This window comes from Giraffa tippelskirchi, chromosome 9, assembly GCF_054371585.1.
Source record: "Giraffa tippelskirchi isolate mGirTip1 chromosome 9, T2T-mGirTip1v1.2.pri, whole genome shotgun sequence".
NCBI lineage: Eukaryota > Metazoa > Chordata > Mammalia > Artiodactyla > Giraffidae > Giraffa > Giraffa tippelskirchi.
In genome coordinates, this window is record NC_137283.1 from 152,066,349 (window position 1) to 152,086,774 (window position 20,426).

Here is a 20,426-nt window from a genome sequence, read left to right on the forward strand (position 1 = left end):
AGAATCAGTCTCCCCGGCTTCAAAATTTCACTCTGCCTAGAAATGAATGACCATGAATGAGATACTTAACCTCTCCAGACCTCAGTGGACCATAATAATACCTACCTAATATGGTTGTGCAAGAATTAATCTATAGGTTTAATTGTTGTATTTGGCCTGTAGTGAGCCCTCCATAAAAGTTGGTTGCAACAATAATAAGAGTACACTCAAAGCCAGGAGTTTTCACCACCCTGCTGCTGCTGCTGCTAAGTCGCTTCAGTCATGTCCGACTCTGTGCGACCCCATAGATGGCAGCCCACCAGGCTCCTCCGTCCCTGGGATTCTCCAGGCAAGAACACTGGAGTGGGTTGCCATTTCCTTCTCCAATGCATGAAAGTAAAAAGTGAAAGTGAAGTCGCTCAGTCATGTCCGACTCTTAGCAACCCCATGGACTGCAGCCCACCAGGCTCCTCCATCCATGGGATTCTCGAGGCAAGAGTACTGGAGTGGGGTGCCATTTCCTTCTCCAGGGGATCTTCCCAACCCAGGAATTGAACCCTGGTCTCCTGCATTGCAGGCATATCTATGCAGTTGGTTTTCTAATTTCTGGAAGCAGATGTCATATTCTTGTTTTATTCGTAGCACAGTGATATCTTATAAATAGTTGTTATTGATGATGGGTTTAATGATAATGGAAAAAGGAGGAGAGGTGGTTTATCTTAGTGTTTAGATAAGTCATTCTCTTAGCATTAGTCTGTCGTTCAGATCCCTAAGTGTGACTGAAGTAACACCACTAATCATAAGGACATCTCCTTCCCCTTCTTTATCTCTCTCTCTTTTTGCCTAGTGCACACACCTGTGGAAAATTATTATGTAATTTTAGGCATAAGAAGTAATGACACCAAATACTGTTTATTTGAAATTATCATGACAAATATATAAAACTTACATTAATGAAGTCAAAGAAAAGAAACTTTTAGGAAGTTAAAAAGAAGCCATTTCCAAGTTTATTAAGTTGAGATTTCCTCATTATGGGATTATTTTGATAGTATTCAGTATCACAGGTGTGAACTATTTTGTTGCTGGTTAAAACTTTTTATTGCTGTTGTTGTTGTTGTTTAGTTGCTAAGTCGTGTCCGACTCTTTGTGACCCCATAGACTGTAGCCCACCAGGCTCCTCTGTCCATGGGAATTCTCAGGCAAGAATATTGGAGTGGATTGCCATTTCCTTCTCCAGAGGATCTTTCCAACCCAGGAGTCGAACCCATGTCTTCTGCATTGCAAGACAATACAGATGAGTCACCAGGAAACTTTTTATAGATATTTGTCTTGAGAAGTTCTAGGTATAGCATCTTTACTGTTGGATAATCCCTATTTTTCCTTTAGCCAATACTTTTATGTTCATTATTTTGTTTCTTGAGGATTCAAAGTATACATTTTGCTATACATGGGAATTTTATATAAAATATTAGTTGTAGTATGGTGGTTTCAGAATGAATTTTCCAGGTATTCTTTCTTGCAGGCAGATATTAACTATATTTAAAACAAACAAACAAAAAAACCAGACTATATTTGTGCACATTTTTATTCTCTCCCTCTCTCTTTCTCTCTCTCAATATGGTTTCAATTCATTAAATGAAAGATTTCTTTAAAAATAAGTTTTAAGCATTTTCCTTAATAATAATTGATTTTGGAATAACTTAGCTATGTTTGCTCCAGGGCTTCAGTTCTCCACTTACTTACTCCAGCCCTTCCCAGAATTAAATATTGTACATGTGGAACTGATTCCCTTCACATGGATGTGCTGTTTACTCCCAAAGCAATGTCAGTTTTTGGCTTTTAGTAATGGTAATGGGTCAGAAAAGTGCCCATCCACGTCTGTCAGATAATTGACATTTTTGAAATGTAAGCCACTGCGAAGGTAAGGAAATTAGTACTCAGTGACTTTTTTATTTAAATTAAATCAGAGAAAAATTAGAGAATCACCTGATACAAAGATGGGCTTCCCTGATAACTAGTTGGTAAAGACCCTGGTTCGATTCCTGGGTCAGGAAGATCTCCTGGAGAAGGGAAAGGCTACTCATTCCAGTATTTTGGGGCTTCCCCGGTGGCTCAGCTGGTAAAGAATCTGCCTGCAATGCGGGAGACCTGGGTTTGATCCCTGGGTTGGGAAGATCCCCTGGAGAAGGGAGAGACTACCCACTCCAGTATTCTAGCCTGGAGAATTCCATGGACTGTATAGTCCATGGGGTCACAAAGAGTCGGACACAACTGAGCGACTGTCACTTTCACTGATACAAAGACAAATAACAAGACAAACCAAACAGCAAAACTCTAGTAAGATAGATTTCAAAAATACTAAGAATATTAAAAGAATAAAATTCAGTCAGTCCTTTGTATCGTGGGTTCCACATCCACAGATTCAACCAACTGTGGGTGAAAAATATTTGGGGAAAAAAATCCAGAAATTTCCAAAAAGCAAAAAGTAAGAATACAATTTTATTTTGTTTGCATTTGGATAATCACATTGTCCCAGAGCTATTAACTGAATAATACATTATTTCCCCATTGATTTGTAAAGTTGCTTCCTTTTTATATGAAAATCCTGCATAAAAGAGAATCTGATTCTGAGCTCTCTTTGCTATTTCTTTTCTCTGTTTGTCAATAAAACCATAATTTTAATTTCTATAACTTTGTAACTGTTTTCACTTTTTGATCCTTCTTGAAGAAACTTTGTTCTACTTCAAAACTGTTTTGGTTCTTTATGGCCACTTTTGCTTCCAAAGGAATTTTAAAATCAACTTTTAACAAAATTGCATAATTATATATTAATTTAGGGAAGTTTGACATCTTTATGAAATCTTCTCACCCATTGACATATAATTCTCCACTTATTTTAGATATTTTAAAATGACTTTTGATAAAATTTTAAAATTCTCTCCAAAAGGTCTTACATATTAAAAAAAATTACTCCTAGCTATTTCATGCTAGTTATATTTTAAAGATGTATCTTTTTTAAAAATTTGCTTTATCCTATTGTTTTAGACATGTCATTTTGTAAAAATTTACAAATTCAAGGTTACATTGCTTATTCATATAAAGCTTTCTCATGTTATTGAGTATCCTTCAATATAAGATTTTTGGGGTCTCTGCATTAATATTCCAAAGTAGATATGCTATAATTTAATTATTTCCCTGATTGTTGGTATTTACATTGTTTCTAATGTTTACAATTTTAAACAAGACTATAAACAACTTTCTCGATAAATCTTTGCACCGCACAATAATTATTTATTTAGGATTCATTCCTAGAACTCAATTTCTGAGTTAAAAGGTATGCTCTTTTCCTTTGACTTTTGATATAGTCAAAATCGTCCAGCATTGTTGGTTCAGAAATCATAATATCACATAAAAGAACATGGTATGAATTACAAAATAAAATATATTTCTTAATGTGGACTATGTCATGAGAGAACAGATTATAAATGATATTTAAGTATTTTATTTTACTTATGCTTATATTGAACAATAAAAAGGAGAGTGAATAAGTGAATGAATACATGATTCTGGAAGGGTACCCAACAAGAAGCTAGTAATAGTTAGCCCTGGGTAAGGGAGTTTGCATGGTTTTATTTTCTACTTTTTTCTTCCCTTTCTTATTTTCAACAATGCACTTGAATTATTTATAAATAAAAAAATTTTAAACTTTGATATCTTTATATAGTTTTAAGTGAAGTCGCTCAGTCGTGTCCGACTCTTTGCGACCCCATGGACTGTAGCCTACCAGGCTCCTCCATCTATGGAATTTTCCAGGCAAGAGTACTGGAGTGGGTTGCCATTTCCTTCTCCAGGGGATCTTCCCAACCCAGGGATTGAACCTGGGTCTCCCACATTGCAGGCAGATGCTTTACCATCTGAGCCACTTAGTGGAATAATATTTCTGCTTCATTTCTTTAATATTTACGAAGCTTTCTTCATGGCAATTTTTTAAATGTGTTTCTTTCTCTCTTTTAAGAATGAGGTTCAGCATGTGAGGATGGCCGAGTGGTCTAAGGCACCAGACTCAAGAATGAGGTTGACCAGCTGTATTACTATAACAACTGTGTACATTATGATCATTGTTTTTAGCTGCTGAATTTCACAACTGTAATAATTTTATTCACCATTAGATACTTAGCTATATTTTAAGCGAGCTCAGAAATATCATAGAATGAGTTCATTCAACATCAGCATTATAATATTGAAATGTCAATAACCAATGACTGTTTTGTACGTGTATATTAATATGCTTGTTGGTTACAAAGGTAGCCACTATTGCAAGTGAAAAGAATACATGAAATCCACTGCCTACTCTTTCCCTCTCTTTGCTTAAAATTGAAGCACAAATGACTAGTGTGATTCACTCATGAGGTACTTCATAAAACTGTAGAGACATAAGTTAAATTTTCCATTCCTTATCAGAGTGTTTTCAATCCCTCTTGAAGGTAAACAACACAAAGAGATTTTGTGAACAATAAAAGCTTTCCAAACAATTGAGAAAAAAGTTGTTCTGAGACAATAGCATGTGCCCCATCCTTTTATTTGAGTGTGTTCTCTTAAGGCAATTACTGGCAGAGAGTTTGATGATTTTGTGTTGAAAGTTATCTTTTTCTCAGCAAGGCATCCCAGTACCATCAGGTTTTCTTTCAGAGAGATTTGTAACTGACACGTGGTAGTTCATTCTGATTGCTTGCTCCACATTCACTAAGCAGCACACCCCATTCTGAAATACTGCAATGCTGAAATATTTTTATTTGGGCACCTTCTGCAATCAAGGTAATTCACCCCATCTTCAAAGAATAAAATGGAAAAAGGCAACCCAATCTCTGTGACCTTAAACTTTCACTGAAACTTAAGAGATGGTTTAGCTCAGCTGAGGAGAGCTTGGTGTTAATGACATCAAGGTCGTGGGCTCGATCCCATTACAGGGCGGTGAAACTCAAAGAAAAAGCTCCATTGCCTTGACACAGACTCCTTGGGGCTTCTGCTCGCCATTCACAGTGGGGCAAAGGAGTGTGGATTTTTTAAAAAATTAATCGTGTCATAATTTTTTTAAGTCGCTCAGTCGTGTCCGACTCTTTGCGACTCCGTGGACTATACAGTCCATGAAATTCTCCAGGCCAGAATACTGGAGTGGGTAACCTTTCCCTTCATAATTTAGGGAGTCTCCAACTTGAAGCTGATTGTGGGATCAGGGAAGAGGGCTAACTGAGGCTGGAAGACAGGACCTAGAGTGCCCTGGGCCAGGGCACAGTGGAGGGTGAGAAAAGCTACATAGGTTTTAGGAAGTGGGTGTCAGTCCAGGCACTGTATTTAGTGGGCGTAGCAAAGAAAAGTGAGTTCAGCCACCAGGAATGTTTTCAGATGGAGTCACTGCGTGAGCTGGTGTCAGGTCTCTGCCTGTAAGGAAGATAGCTATGGCAGGCAAGGGCCAAGGTCCATGCTGGAAGATGTGCTGGCAGGTGTCATAAATGGTTCCCCAGCCACCACTGAGTTCAGGGCTGGGGCTCACCTCTGAAATGCTAGGGCAGAAGCCTGACCTCTAGAACGTGACCAATTGAACCATCAGGGAGTGATGTAAGTGAGGAAAGGAGGACGTTTGGTGAACCGGCGTGCTGCGATTCATGGGGTCGCCAAGAGTCAGATACGACTGAGCGACTGAACGGAACTGAACACCTATCTTCTAAGGTCTTGGGTGTGGATGTGGAATATATGCTGTTCTGTGTCTTGGAGCCTGATTTAACCACAAGCTTCACCAGACCGGCAGGTAGAAATTCTAACACACTGTCTCTGTCTGCACTGGCTGGCTTGGGGCCAGGGAGAAACTGAACTGTTAGGTGTGGGCCACAAACAAATCCAGCTGTAAGATGCCATGAAGGAGGAGACAGAGGACAAGAGAGGGGGTTGTGACCAGGTGTCATGACTGCAGAAACTAGGTGGAGAGAATGTTCCATTGGCAGTAACATCCTTTTCATCTCTGACACAGTTCCCAAAGGATATAGTACACATTTCATGCAGACTGTTCAATTATGAATTTCTGTAAAGATGGAAATGTTCAGTTCTGTCCATTTTGGTAGCCACTAGCTACATGTAGGGACTTCCCTAGTGGCTCAGACCGTAAAGAATCTGCCTGCAATGCAGGAGACCCTGGTTCAATCCCTGGGTTGGGAAGATCCCCTGGAAAAGGAAATGCTACCCACTCCAGCATTCTTGCCTGGGAAATCCCATGGACGAGGAGCCTGGCAAGCTACAGTCCGTGGGGCCACAAAGAGTCGGACACGAATGAGTGACCAGCACACTAACACACAGCTGCATGTAGCTGTTGAGTACTTGAAATGTTGCTAGCATGACTGAGGAACTTTTTAATTCAAGTTCAGTGTAGAGGGCAACATATAGCTAGTGGCTGCTGGATTGGACAGAGCAGATTTAGATGCTAGGGTAAGTAGTAACAAACCCTATACTTAGAAGAACAAACTGATAATTATAAATAAATGAGCAGGGCAAAGCCCAAATGGTTCTTTCCCTTTGGCTTTGGCTGTGCACTCAACCCCAAATAAATAGCATTCATTTTAAAAATTTTTAGGCTGTAAACTCATCTGTCTATAGTGATCAAATTCATCTTGTTGAGATTCTGCACAGAGAAGGTATTGAGTTCATTTTCTAGATCTGTATTGTACCACAGTTGGTCTTTCTGTAATATGGTGATTAAAAATCATATTGATATTTATCACAAGCAGTAGGTAGTTAATGGATCAATTTCCAAATATTCCTGTCCAGTGGTATAGTCGTTTTCCAAGTAGTTTCCCAAGCAGACAACTCAAATCTATTCAAGTACAGGAAGAAAATAATGTTTTTTCCTTTTTTTTGGTCTCATTACTGCTGCTGCTGCTAAGTCGCTTCAGTTGTGTCTGACTCTGTGTGACCCCATAGACGGCAGCCCACCAGGCTTCTCTGTCCCTGGGATTTTCCAGGCAAGAATACTGGAGTGGATTGCCATTTCCTTCTCCATTGGTCTCATTAAGAAACTTGCATTTCAGCTTGTATGTTTTAATCACATAATATGTTAGTACAGTAGTGCATGCCTGTGTGCTCAGTCGCCTCCAACTCTTTGTGATCCTGTGAACTATAGCCACCAGGCTCCTCTGTCCATGGGATTTCCCAGGTAAGAATACTGGAGCAGGTTGTTATTTCCTCCTCCAAGGGATCTTCCTGACCCAGGGATCAAACCCGTATCTCCTGTGTCTCTGTAATTAAAATATGTACATCTATTAGGGATGCTTGCTCAATTATTTTTTCCTAATAGAGATATGCAGTCAAAAAATTATACAGCTCTCTGGTCAACAGTATATCCTACAGACAAAACTAGTCCTGGGGCTAAACAATATGATTGAATATCCTAAACTCAGATATTTTGATAACAGAATAACAGGGAAAGTACAGTTATTGAAAGCTTTTCTTTATAGTTTTTTCAATAACTCTGTTAACCAATTCCCTGATAGCTTGGTTGGTAAAGAATCCACCTGCAATGCAGGAGACCCCGGTTTGATTCCTGGGTCAGGAAGATCTGCTAGAGAAGGGATAGGCTACCCACTCCAGTATTCTGGCCTGGAGAATTCCATGGGCTGTATAGTCCATGGGGTCGCAAAGAGTCATACACGACTGAGCGACTTTCACTTCACTATTAACCGATTCACTTGTTTTAAGTTTCATAGCTCTTTCACGTTCAGTGAATTTTCCTATTTCTCCCCATGTCTGTATCTCTCCGGTGTTTCATTTCCTTATCTTTATAGTGCTCTCTAACAATCTCTGAAAATCAATCAGAGGCTTTAAAATTGTGTCATCTCACTTTATAACCTGCTCTGACTTGGAAATGGCCTCCATCACAGCTGCCTCCACAAGTGGTGTAAAGTGAATACAGTGTCAGAAACTAGTCCTGGAAGCATCTTCTTACTTAAGCACATGTATCATTCTGATTTTGAGATAGCAATCGTGCTTCCACTGCCTCTTTCCAAACCAATTAGGTTAGACACTCTGAGAGAGGCTACCAGAATTGTTTTCAAAACTCCCCAGCTGATTCTAATACATGCTGTTTGTTTTCCTCTAGTACCACTGTTAAGCACCATCAGATATTGCATAGTTTTTGCACACTTGTTTACTGCATAACCCACTAGTTACCCACTAATCACTTGTGACCATCTAAACTTTGATGAATTAAAATTAAATAATATTACAAATACCACTACCTCAGTCGGTAGATGCTGGATCTTATACTACATTTTGAGCTTAGTTTATGAATCCCTTAATTTTTAGATTCAGTTGAAATGAGTTTTAGTTAATTTAAGTGAAGTACTGGTTTGATTTTATATGATTTGCTTACCCTCGGAATTGGAAGTTTTAGTCACTCAGTCGTGTCTGACTTTTTGCGACCCCATGGGCTCACTAGGCTCTTGTGTCCATGGAATTCTCCAGCCAGAATACTGGAGTGGGTGTCCATTCCCTTCTTCCTCCAGGGGATTTTCCCGACCCAGGAATCGAAGCCGGGTCTCCTGCATTTCAGGCAGACTCTTTACCATGTGAGCTACCAGGGATTCCAGTTGCTTAGCCTACCTTTGTTTAACTTATCTCCCTTGTTAGAGTGCTTCTAGCAGCGTTTCACTTAATCCCTGTCTCATTTTTTGTTGTGTGTCTCATTTAAAAACAGTTGAATCGCAGAAGTTATCCCCTCTGAAATCTGTATTGTTTTACGGAAAAGGTGAACAGCTGGTGAAAATAGCCCCAAGGTTCCTAATCCCACCAAAGGAAAATATGGTGCCAGTCACTGCCTTGCATTGTGACATTTGTGAAATCCAGGGATGGATTACTTGAAATTCAAACTTCAAATTACTTGAAATCCTATTCGTGATCCGATGCTTCTACTCACACCATTGTGTAGATTTTCACCTGTATCTCATGTTTCACTTTGTATGCCCTCCTGCTGTTTCGGACACTTTCAAAAAGTCCCTTCCTTGCATGTAAACAGAACACATCTGTCCATTAATGGAACTCATTATGTTCATTTGTCTTTGCCAAGAACTCTTGGAAATGATCGCAAATGACTATGTAATTATAATTAAGATCGCGGAGATGCATTCGCTTTATTTTTAACAAGTTCATTCTGTTAAGTTTCACCCTATTTCAAATAATGACATTTGCTGATACAAAGAAGAATTATTAAAATGACAGTTTAACTCACATTTTTGGCAGATAAGCTGGTTATTATATTTGATAATTGTAATGAGTAGCTGATAGTATGCAGGTAATAAATCGAGGAAGTTTATTCTCTCAGAATACCTATGAGCAGCTTCTTCTGATAGGACCTGGTAACCAAAGTGATCTCTTTTTCCCATTTTTATCCACTTATCTTCAGTTTTAATTTTGTTCTCCCAAAGACGGCTGAGTCCTTCCAGTGTGATATTTTAGAAATTGTAACACTGTGAATAAGAAAAACATATATCAGATCTTCTTTTCACTTACCGAGCTAAAAATTATAAGCATCACTAAATTACCAGAAAATTTTTTTAACAATCAGGTCCTTAGTTCAAAAATGATTCCTTTTAAAAAGTTGTGATAATCTTGTAATTTTCAAAGTAGCGTCTTTATAAACCCCCCCATCTGCCTATTATTCTCCTTGTTTCCATTTAGGATATTTCATCAAAACTTAAATTTTTCTTTCTCCTGCTGCATGTGGTCTTTTTGTGCTTTCACTATGAAAAAATAAAATCTTAGTTTTGGGAGCTCTGTGTTCCGTTCCTTCACTTTAAAATCATGGGAAAAATAACTGTCATTTCCTTATCCCTGTCTTCAATTCCCTCATCATTTTCAGAGAGCCAATTTTCTCTCTTTTTTCCTGTCTGCTTTAAGGAACTTTTTACTTTGCTCCATTCTCTGCAATTCAGGGCTCACAATTTCTTTGAGCTTCTCAGATTATCCTTTGTCCTTGTGTATACTTTTTTTTTTTATTAAAAAAAAACCCTTCAACCTTCTTTGGACTTCATCATATGTACATTGCCATATTGAAAATTCATCTGCTTATTGACCAAAACTAACTTTCTATCCTGCTTAATCATATTGGATGTGTATCTTCTGAATGAGTTAAAAAATCATCGTATACTGTGGAAGAATTTCCTAGCATATTCATGTTATTGCATAATATGCAATGAAGTCAAAGTAAAATAACTCATAATGAATATACTATCAAGAAATAATAATGAGAATCTGCATATCCTGTGGACTGAATCAACAAGCCCATAAGACAACTCATCATGACATTTGACAAATCATAGCAGTATTGGGGATGGTATAATAAGACCCTAATGCTGGAAAAGATTAAAGGCAGGAGAAGAAGGGGATGACAGAGGACAAGATGGTTGGATGGCATTACCAATTCAATGGACATGAGTTTGAGCAAGCTCTGGGAGATGGTGAGGCACAGAGAGGCCTGGCATGCTGCAGTCCATGGGGTCACAAAGAGTTGGACATGACTGAGTGACTGAATAACAATAGTGAGTAAAAGGACATGGACATTGAGATGAACAGTCTTGAGTTCTAATGTTTTGTCAGTTCCTAATTGTGTGCCTTTGGGTAAAGCCATTGTTACCTCCCTGAGCTCTTTCATTTATAAAACCAGAATTAATATCTCAGATGTTTCAATGAAGTGCTGTGTAAAATGTCCTCCAGAGAACATAGTATAATTGCCCTCTGTAATGATAATTCTCTTCCTTCTAGAAAATGGACACTTCTGTTTTGAAATCAGAATAGGTGAACTTCAGCCTAGATAAAACCATTTCATTGTCATTATTGCGTAAATGTACTACATGGGTAGCTGCACTCCCTTTCATTTCATCTACCAGCTAAAGCCTTGGTATCAGCTCTTAAGAAAGTGTTAGCTGGAATATCCCATATGATCAAATCTCAAATAAATATTCTTTCTAGTTTTAAAAATATCTCTTATTCAAGTTACAAAGCATGTCTAGCACCTTGAAACAATTTCTTCTACCTTTTCTCTAGTCAGACCATACAGGAAGTCATCACCACCTTAATGGTTTGTTGTTGTTCCTTCACTATCTCCTGGAGTTTGCTCAAACTCATGTCCATTGAATTGGTGATGTTATCCAACTCTCATCATCCTCTGTTGCCCCCTTCTCCTCCCGTCTTCAATCTTTCCCAGCATCAGGGTCTTTTCCAATGGGCCGGTTCTTTGCATCAGGTGGCCAAAGTATTGGAGCTTCAACTTCAGCATCAGTCCTTCCAGTGAATATTCAGGACTGATTTCCTTTAGGATTGACTGATTTGATCTCCTCCAGCACCACAATTCTAAAGCATCAATTCTTCAGAGTGCAGCTTTCTTTATGGTTCAGCTCTCACATCCATATATGACTACAGGAAAAACCATCGCTTTGACTATACATACCTCTGTCGGCTAAGTGATGTCTCTACTTTTTAATACCCTATCTAGCTTTGTCATAGCTTTCCTTTAAAGGAACTTAATGATTATGTAAGCCTTTTCTGGAAGACTGGAGGCCCGAGCCACTGAGATAGTCCCATGATAGACCTAAAAGTCCATGTGTTCAATTTTGATAACTTCTTTCTTAAGTGAATCAAAGCCCTGCTAGCTTAAACAGGATAACTTCAGATTGTTAACTGAAATTCTGAAATCACAATAAAAATATATTCACATATACCATAACCATTTCCAAAAGTAGAGTAAGCTTGAAAGAAGTATACACTTACCAGTTGTCAAGAATCAAAGAATTTGATGAAGTTGATTGTGTATGTGGCACTACACTTCATGAGAAAGGGCAGAAGTCCCCCTATGTTCCCTCCAAAAGGGACAATATGCTTCTGGAGAAGCCCTTTCCTTATGAGAAAGCTTGGAAATCTGATATTAATTTCCCACCTATATCTTCCTTTGAAATATATCCTGATTACCTATAGTATCTTGAGCTACAAATAGTGCCTAGGAACTTTTCTCTGAAGTTGCAGCAGTAGGGGTGTTTTTTTTTCCCCTTTGGGCTACAATCTTCATTCTGATGCTCAACCATTTATCCTTTATAAAAACTTTAAATTTGCACTAACCATGGGCAAAAGGACTGGTGTTTAGAAATGATACAAGTACAAATATGGACAAGGCCAGGGACCCACCTGTCTTCACAAAGTATTAAGACTTCAAAGAATCACATGATGAAATGGACCTCGTTCTGCAAGTCAGATTTATGATGGTTGTGTTAATCATGCTTGATGAATTATCCAAGTCTTTAGCTCTTTGTACAGATTTTTTTTTAAGTTTGCACGTGTATCTTATCTGGGTTTAAGAGTCTTCTGGCCAGCTTATTTTGGAATTTCTTCTGCTATCCCAACTACTGATATAAGTCTTTGCATTCTAACTGAGGACTTCATTCTTTTTCTCTCTCTTCTTCCATTCCCAGCTGTGAAAATCTAGATTATGTAGGAAACCAATAGTTATGCCAGGTTGCTAAGTATCTTCCCACTGAAGGACAAGTATTCTGGAGAAGCATATATTTAGCATTTGATATTTGATAAACAAGCTTGCTTAAGATATTTTCAATAGAATTTCATCTCTGGCAATTGAAAGCAAAGGATACAGTTGATATTTGGTGAAGCAAATAGATGCGAACACACTTCCTGCATCAAGATGCATTAATTTTTTTTTTCTGAAAAGTGGATAAGAACTTGTGAGAGTAAATAATAGAATTAAAATCATATGGGGCAAGGTATTTGATATTCAGAAATAAATCATAGTAAAATAAATTTGTTACTTTGCTTGTATTGAATGAGGAGTTGCTAATACTGAAATACAGTCTAAGAAAAGGAAAATGGAGATTCTATAGAGGAGCGCCTGACCCGGGATGATGCTTCTACCCTCAGTGGAATGTTGTCTTCTTTGAAAGGCTCTGGTTCAGGTCAGTACATGAGACATTCATTGATCATTACCTAGGAAAGCAAGTTTATTTACAAGGCACAGAGTTGTCTGGTGGGAAATACAAAGAACTAGATACAGTACTTATCATTAAGAAGCTTTCAACTCGTGGCATGTTTCAGAGAGAGAGACTTCTGGCTTTGGGCAGTAAGCATCTCCTTTGGCTTAAGTATGGTGAGAAAGAATTGCTCCTGTTATATCAGTGATAAGAAATAAATATTTCCTTTTGCTCTTGTTCAGTCACTAAGTTGTGTCCAATTCTTTGTGACTTCATAGACTGCAGGACACCAAGCTCCTTTGTCTTTTACTATCTCCTGGAGTTTGTTCCAATTCATGTCCTTTTGCTGAGCTCTCTATTAATGCGGTGGTAGAATTTTGTGATCCTTAAGGCTGTTGATAATTCTGTTGTCTCATCCTCTAACATTAGTACTTGTTCAAGTCAGTATTTTAGGAAAGGACCCCCAGTGCTATCTGTTAGCTACCAGGTTAAGTAGTAAATTCATCATTCAGGATATATTTGTTCAGTTCAGTCACTCAGTCCTGTCTGACTCTTTGCAACCCCATGGACTGCTGGACACCAGTCCTCCCTGTCCATCACCAACTCCCAGAGTTTACTCAAACTCATGTCCATTGAGTCGGTGAGGCCATCCAACCCTCTCATCCTCTGTCGTCCCCTTCTCCTCCCACCCTCAATTGTTCCCAGCATCAGAGTCTTTTCAAATGAGTCAGTTTTTCGCATCAGGTGGCCAAAGTATTGAAGTTTCAGCTTCAACATCAGTCCTTCCAATGAATATTCAGGACTGATTTCCTTTAGGATAGAATGGTTGGATTTCCTCCTGTCCAAGGGACTCTCAAGAGTCTTCTCCAACACCACAGTTCAAAAGCATCAATTCTTTGGTGCTCAGCCTTCTTTATAGTCCAACTCTCACATCCATACATGACTACTGGAAAAACCATAGCTTTGACTATATGGACATTTGTTGGCAAAGTAATGTCTCTGCTTTTTAATATGCTGTCTAGGTTTGTCATAACTTTTCTTCCAAGGAGCAAGCGTCTTTTAATTTCATGGCTGCAGTCATCATCTGTAGTGATTTTGGAGCCCAAGAAAATATAGTCTGCCACTGTTTCCATTGTTTCCCCATCTATTTGCCATGAAGTGATGGGACTGGATGCCATGATCTTAGTTTTCTGAATGTTGAGTTTTATGCCAACTTTTTCACTCTTCTCTTTCACTCTCATCAAGAGGCTCTTTAGTTCTTCTTCGCTTTCTGCCATAACAGTAGTGTCATCTTCATATCTGAGTTACTGATATTTCTCCCGGCAAACTTGATTCCAGCTTGTGCTTCATCCAGTCTGGCATTTCTCATGATGTACTCTGCATATAAGTGAAATAAGCAGGGTGACAATATACAGCCTTGACGTACTGCTTTCCTGATTTGGAGCCGGTCTGTTGTTCCATGTCCAGTTCTAACTGTCACTTCCTGACCTACATACAGATTTCTCAGAAGGCAGGTCAGGTGGTCTGGTATTCCCATCTCTTTCAGAATTTTCCAGTTTGTTGTGATCCACACAGTCAGATGCTTGGGCGTAGTCAACAAAGCAGAAATAGATGTTTTTCTGGAACTCTCTTGCTTTTTCCATGATCCAATGGATGTTAGCAATTTGATCTCTAGTTCCTCTGCCTTTTATAAATCCAGCTTGAACACCTGGAAGTTCACAGTTCACGTATTGCTGAAGCCTGCCTTGGAGAATTTTGAGCATCACTTTGCTAGCTCAATTTTGAGCTCACTTTGTGAGGTGGTTTGAGCATTCTTTGGCATTGCCTTTCTTTGGGATTGGAATGAAAACTGATGTTTTCTAGTCCTGTGACCACTGCTGAGTTTTCCAAATTTGCTGACATATTGAGTGCAGCACTTTCACAGCATCATATTTTATGATTTGAAATAGCTCAACTGGAATTCTGTCTCCTCCACTAGCTTTGTTCGTAGTGATGCTTCCTAAGGCATCACCAGTCTATGCCCAACCAGTAATGCTGAAGAAGCTGAAGTTGAACAGTTCTATGAAGACCTACAAGACCTTATAGAACTAACATCCAAAAAAGATGTCCTTTTCATTATAGGGGATTGGAATGCAAAAGTAGAAAGTTAAGAGATACCTGGAGTAACAGGCAAATTTGGCCTTGGAGTACAGAAGGAAGCAGGGCAAAGCATAACAGAGTTTTGCCAAGAGAATGTGCTGGTCATGGCAAACACCCTCTTTCAACAACACGATAGTAGACTCTACACATGGACATCACCAGATGGTCAATACTGAAATCAGATTGATTATGTTCTTTTGAGCCAAAGATGGAGAAACTCTATACAGTCAGCAAAAATAAGACTGAGCTGTGGCTCAGATCATGAACTCCTTATTCCCAAATTCAGACTTAAATTGAAGAAAGTAGGGAAAACCATTAGACTATTCAGGTATGACCTTAATCAAATCCCTTACAATTATACAGTGAAAGTGACAAATAGATTCAAGGGATTAGATCTGATAGACAGAGTGCCTGAAGAACTGTGGAGGGAGGTTCATCACATTGTACAGGAGGCAGTGATCAAGACCATCCCAAGAGAAAGAAATGCAAAAAGACAAAATGGTTGTCTGAGGAAGCCTTACAAATAGCTGAGAAAAGGAGAGACGCAAAAGGCAAAGAGAAAAGGAAAGAAATACCCATTTGAATGCAGAGTTCCAAAGAATAACAAGAAGAGATAACAATATATTTATTGAGCTCCTAATTTGTCCAGCTCTGGGCTGTAGGGCATATCAAAGATTTCCAATATATTTAAGGTGATAGAGTTCACAAATGAGTTTATAAAAAGCAATAGACCCTTTGTAGGCTCAGGAAATATGACACGCACCCACTGGAGGATTTGTGAAATCACCAGTGAGGGTGAACTAGCTTGTTGATCCAATTGTAGGATTGTTGTAAGATGACCGTCCCACTGGCAAGCACGTCTTGTCCAAGAGAATGTAATTGGGTGGTGGTGACTCAAGTGAGGCTGGGAAGACTTCTCCACGACCAAATTAAAGACAACGGGAACACTACTTGTACCCAGCTCTACAAAGATCAGCATGAGATGGAGAAGAGACCTATGGGGAGGTGGGGAGACAAATTGTTTCTTTTTACAAGTTGAAGAAGGGAAACTGCAGGTCTGAGTAGCAGCCCTGCTAAGAAATGGGAGAAAAGCAAAGAGCTTCACAGGCTAAACCTTGGTATCTTATTTATTCCTCTTGGCTACAGAATGCCTGCCAGCAGGAGACTCATCACTAAGATATTACAGGGAAATGAAGCCAGGCAAGAAAAATATGTATTGCTTTTCTCCTCACCCCATAAATTTTGTTATTAATAAATCAGATTCTTATAGAACAGCCTGCCACAGCTGTCTCTCTAGAAACAAGGTTTTATTAGCTGCATTTTTATTAAAATGCACAGTAGTTTTATGGGTGAACATTTTACTTTTAAGTCAAAACGGATGTCATCGAGAACACATGTGACTGGGACTTGCTTCTTACACTTGGTTTTGTGGCTGGGATGAGGCAGCATGATCTGACATGCAATGAAAGGTGTGGCAACCTTGATTGACTTCCCTTTCTTGGCACTCCCTGCCTAGACTTTTGGGAAAATTCCAAAACAGTGCAATTCCTATACGAGGGCTACCTCTCTGGTCGCTTCAGTTTCCAAAAGGGACATTTTTAAACCAATTCTACAACACGTCAGAGCAGGAAAAATGCAATCCATTTTTAAGTTCAATTTCATCAACGTAAATTTGATAAATTGTCAAATATCATAAAAGCCAATTATGGTTTTCCAAGATGATTTGGTGAAGAGGGAGACATACTCTCTCCCCACTTGCTTTGCAGAAGGATTCCTTGTAAAAACAATAGCATGTATGGGTTTTGTTTTTCAGGTTGTAAATGTAAATACATGGTAATTTCAGAGAAGAATCACTGTGTACTTCTGCAGTTGGTGTTTGTGAAGTGCTTTTCAGGCAGACAGCTCCAGCTCAACAGGGCAGAAACGTGGGTTGTTGTAAACTTCTGGGCACACGCTCTGCAATGGAGCAGGCATGACCAGGCAGGGCTAACAGCATATTAATTAAATTTTCTTCCATCGTAGAGCTGCAGCTGCTCCCTTCCGTCATTGCTGAGTCCTTACTGTCATAGCAAAGAAGAACCTCGCTCTATGGGACCTGGGAAGAACGGTGAAGACTGGGATGGGGTAACATGATTAACCACCATGATGGGCTCTGATTACTTTTATGTAAATAAAATAATTAGAGCAGGTACAAGTGGAGTCCTAGTTTAGGAGGAAAGGGGAGGAAATATGCTCTTTGCAGCCACAGGAGAAAACACTGCTCATCTGTACACAAGTTTACTCATCAAGGACAATTAACTCACAATAGTTAATCACCCCAAAGGAGCCTATTGTTAGTAGAACGTGCCAGTTTGTTTGAATTTGAGTGCCGACAGACAGTGCCATGGGATACCATGATTCCTTATGAGTACTGCAGTTTGTTGAGAAGTTGATATGCCCCTGGTCTGGAAGAGAAGGACAAACTGAGTTGGTGAACAGCACTTGGGACAATTGAGGTTAACTGGTGGTGGTGACAGTAGTATGGTGGAAAAGTTGGAATTCACTACTTTCAAGGAAAACTGAACTAATTAACCAATCTTGTCTGGGTCATGTACATGACCCTCTCTCCACTACTAACAGAGTTATCCAAAAGTTATATAAGATAATGAAAAAAAAAAAAACCAACTTAAAAATGTGGGGAGGAGACAGAGGGATCAAGTCATGAGCTTAGACTGATCCCTACTTACTTCTTTTATTTAGCAATTTATTTAAGACTTTCGTTCTTAAATTGATTATAGAAAGTGAGTTGCCTTACCAGAAATACCTATTTTAAAGACTGCTGTAATAAAATTGCAACAACTGATGGTGGCCAAGATGTTTTAATATATCAAACTTATGCTTTTAACATATTCAATGTGATTCTAGGTCACGCCAAGACTCATTTATGTATTCCACCAACACATCTATTGAAGCCTAGCAGATAATTATGTCTAATGGTAAACAAGACAGATACAGTCTCTGCCTTCATGTAGTTTGTAACTCAGTAATCTTTTCTACTTTGTTGTGATGGTTATATGTCTTTAACAGGAGACTCTTATAATCTTAACTTGTGCTACCACTGAACATAACTCTCTCTCTCTCATGTCTCCCTCCCTCTCTCTCTCTCTCTCTATATATATATCTATGTATATATGTATATATATATATATATATATATATATAAAGTGTAAGTGTAGTGGCTCAGTTGTGTCTGATTCTCTGCGACCTCATGGACTGTAGCCTGCCAGACTCCTCTGTCTATGGAATTCTCCAGGCAAGAATACTGGAGTGGGTTGCCCTTCCCTTCTCCAGGGCATCTTCCTAACCCAAGGATTGAACCTGGGCCTCCTGCATTGCAGGCAGACTGTTTATCATCTGCGCCACCTGGGAAGCCCTATATGTATTTTAGGAACAGGTGAAAAACTACAACAGCATTAAATTTGTGTGCCCGATTACAAAGCTTATTCTGCACCCTGAAAACTTTTTAAGCAGCAAAGATATAATCTTTGTAGTTTTAATTTATAGGCCAGTGTATCTGACAGCCTTAAAATTTCCTATTGATCAACGCCATGGTCTTCTCCATACACAATGCTATCATGAATGTCGAGTTATACTTTGACACAAGCTCTTGGGTAAGATGACTCAGCTGTCCTCCTTCAACATAGCAGTCTGAATGGCAGTGACTAGTTATTCCAAACAATCAAGGGGAAGTATAAAATTAAGTTTCATATTATATAAAAACTGTTCTTTCTCAGGGTTTTGCACTTGACTTTTACAAACTAAACTTTTCACTTTAGATCAGTTTTAGGTTTGCAGAATGACTGCAAAGATGGCACAGGGAGTTCTCAGATGCTCCACACTCAGTTTCCTCTTTGACTAAGGTCTTGTGTTACTGTATAGTACTTTCATCACCATCAATGAAACAATATTGATATTTTATCATTAACTGAAGTCCGTAACTATTCAGACTCCCTAAGTTATTATCTAATACTTTTCATCTGTTCTGGGATCACATCAGGATATATTATATTTAGTATTCTTGCTTTCTTAGGCTGCCCTTGGTTGTGACAGTTTCTGAGACATTGTTTTTGATTACCCTGCTCGTTTTGAGGATCACTAGCAGCAGTCAGATATTTTGTAGAATATCTCTCAATTTGGATTTGTCTGATGTTTTTCTCATGGTTAGACTGGGATTAATGAGTTTTGGGGAGGGAGACCACAGATGTAAAATGCCAATGTCATCACATCATTTCAAGGGCACACACAATCAGTATGAGTTATCGTGGTTAATGTTCACACTGATCATCTGCCTTGAGGCAGGATTTGTTGGGTTTCTACACTGTTCAGTTCAGTTCAGTTCAGTTCTGTCACTCAGTCGTGTCCGACTCTTTTTCCACTGTATAGTCATAAGGGATTTGATTTAGGTCATACCTGAATGATCTAGTGGTTTTCTCCACTTTCTTAAATTTCATTCTGAATTTGGGAATAAGGAGTTCATGATCTGAGCCACAGTCTGCTCCCCGTCTTGTTTTTGCTGACTGTATAGAGCTTCTCTATCTTTGGCTGTAAAGAATATAATCAATCTAATTTTGGTGTCAACCATCTGGTGATGTCCATTTGTAGAATCTTCTCTTGTGTTGTATAACCTATACTGTAAGATTATTATTTTCTTCACCTTTTCCATATATTTTGCTTTGGAAGGAAGTCCCTATCTACAGCTCATACTTAAAGAATAAGCATTATGCCTTAAGGGTATAACTTAAAAAGAGAGTACTTACATAAATTAATGGAGTCATCTATTCTCCATTAATTTATTTATTCAATCAGGTGTTTATGTTAGTATAGATTCATGGATGTTTATATTTTGGGGTGTTCAGTTCAGTTCAGTCGCTCAATCGTGTCCGACTCTTTGCTACCCCATGAATCGCAGCACGCCAGGCCTCCCTGTCCATCACCAACTCCCGGAGTCTACCCAAACCCATGTCCATCGAGTCGGTGATGCCATCCAACCATCTCATCCTCTGTCGGCCCCTTCTCCTCCTGCCCCCAATCCTTCCCAGCATTAGGGTCTTTTCCAATGAGTCAACTCTTCGTATGAGGTGGCCAAAGTATTGGAGTTTCAGCTTCAACATCAGTCCTTCCAATGAACACCCAGAACTGATTTCCTTTAGGATGGACTGGTTTGATCTCCTTGTAGTCCAAGGGACTCTCAAGAGTCTTCTCCAACACCCCAGTTCCAAAGCATCAATTCTTCGGCACTCAGCTTTCTTCACCATC

General features: G+C 39.0%; 1 protein-coding gene across 9 annotated transcripts in view; it reads left to right on the top strand.

Annotated features, from left to right (window-relative positions):
* ESR1 (estrogen receptor 1) overlaps nt 1–20,426 on the top strand; it is a 391,695-nt gene that overhangs the window by 213,250 nt on the left and 158,019 nt on the right. The gene's annotated exons all lie outside the window — the stretch shown is intronic.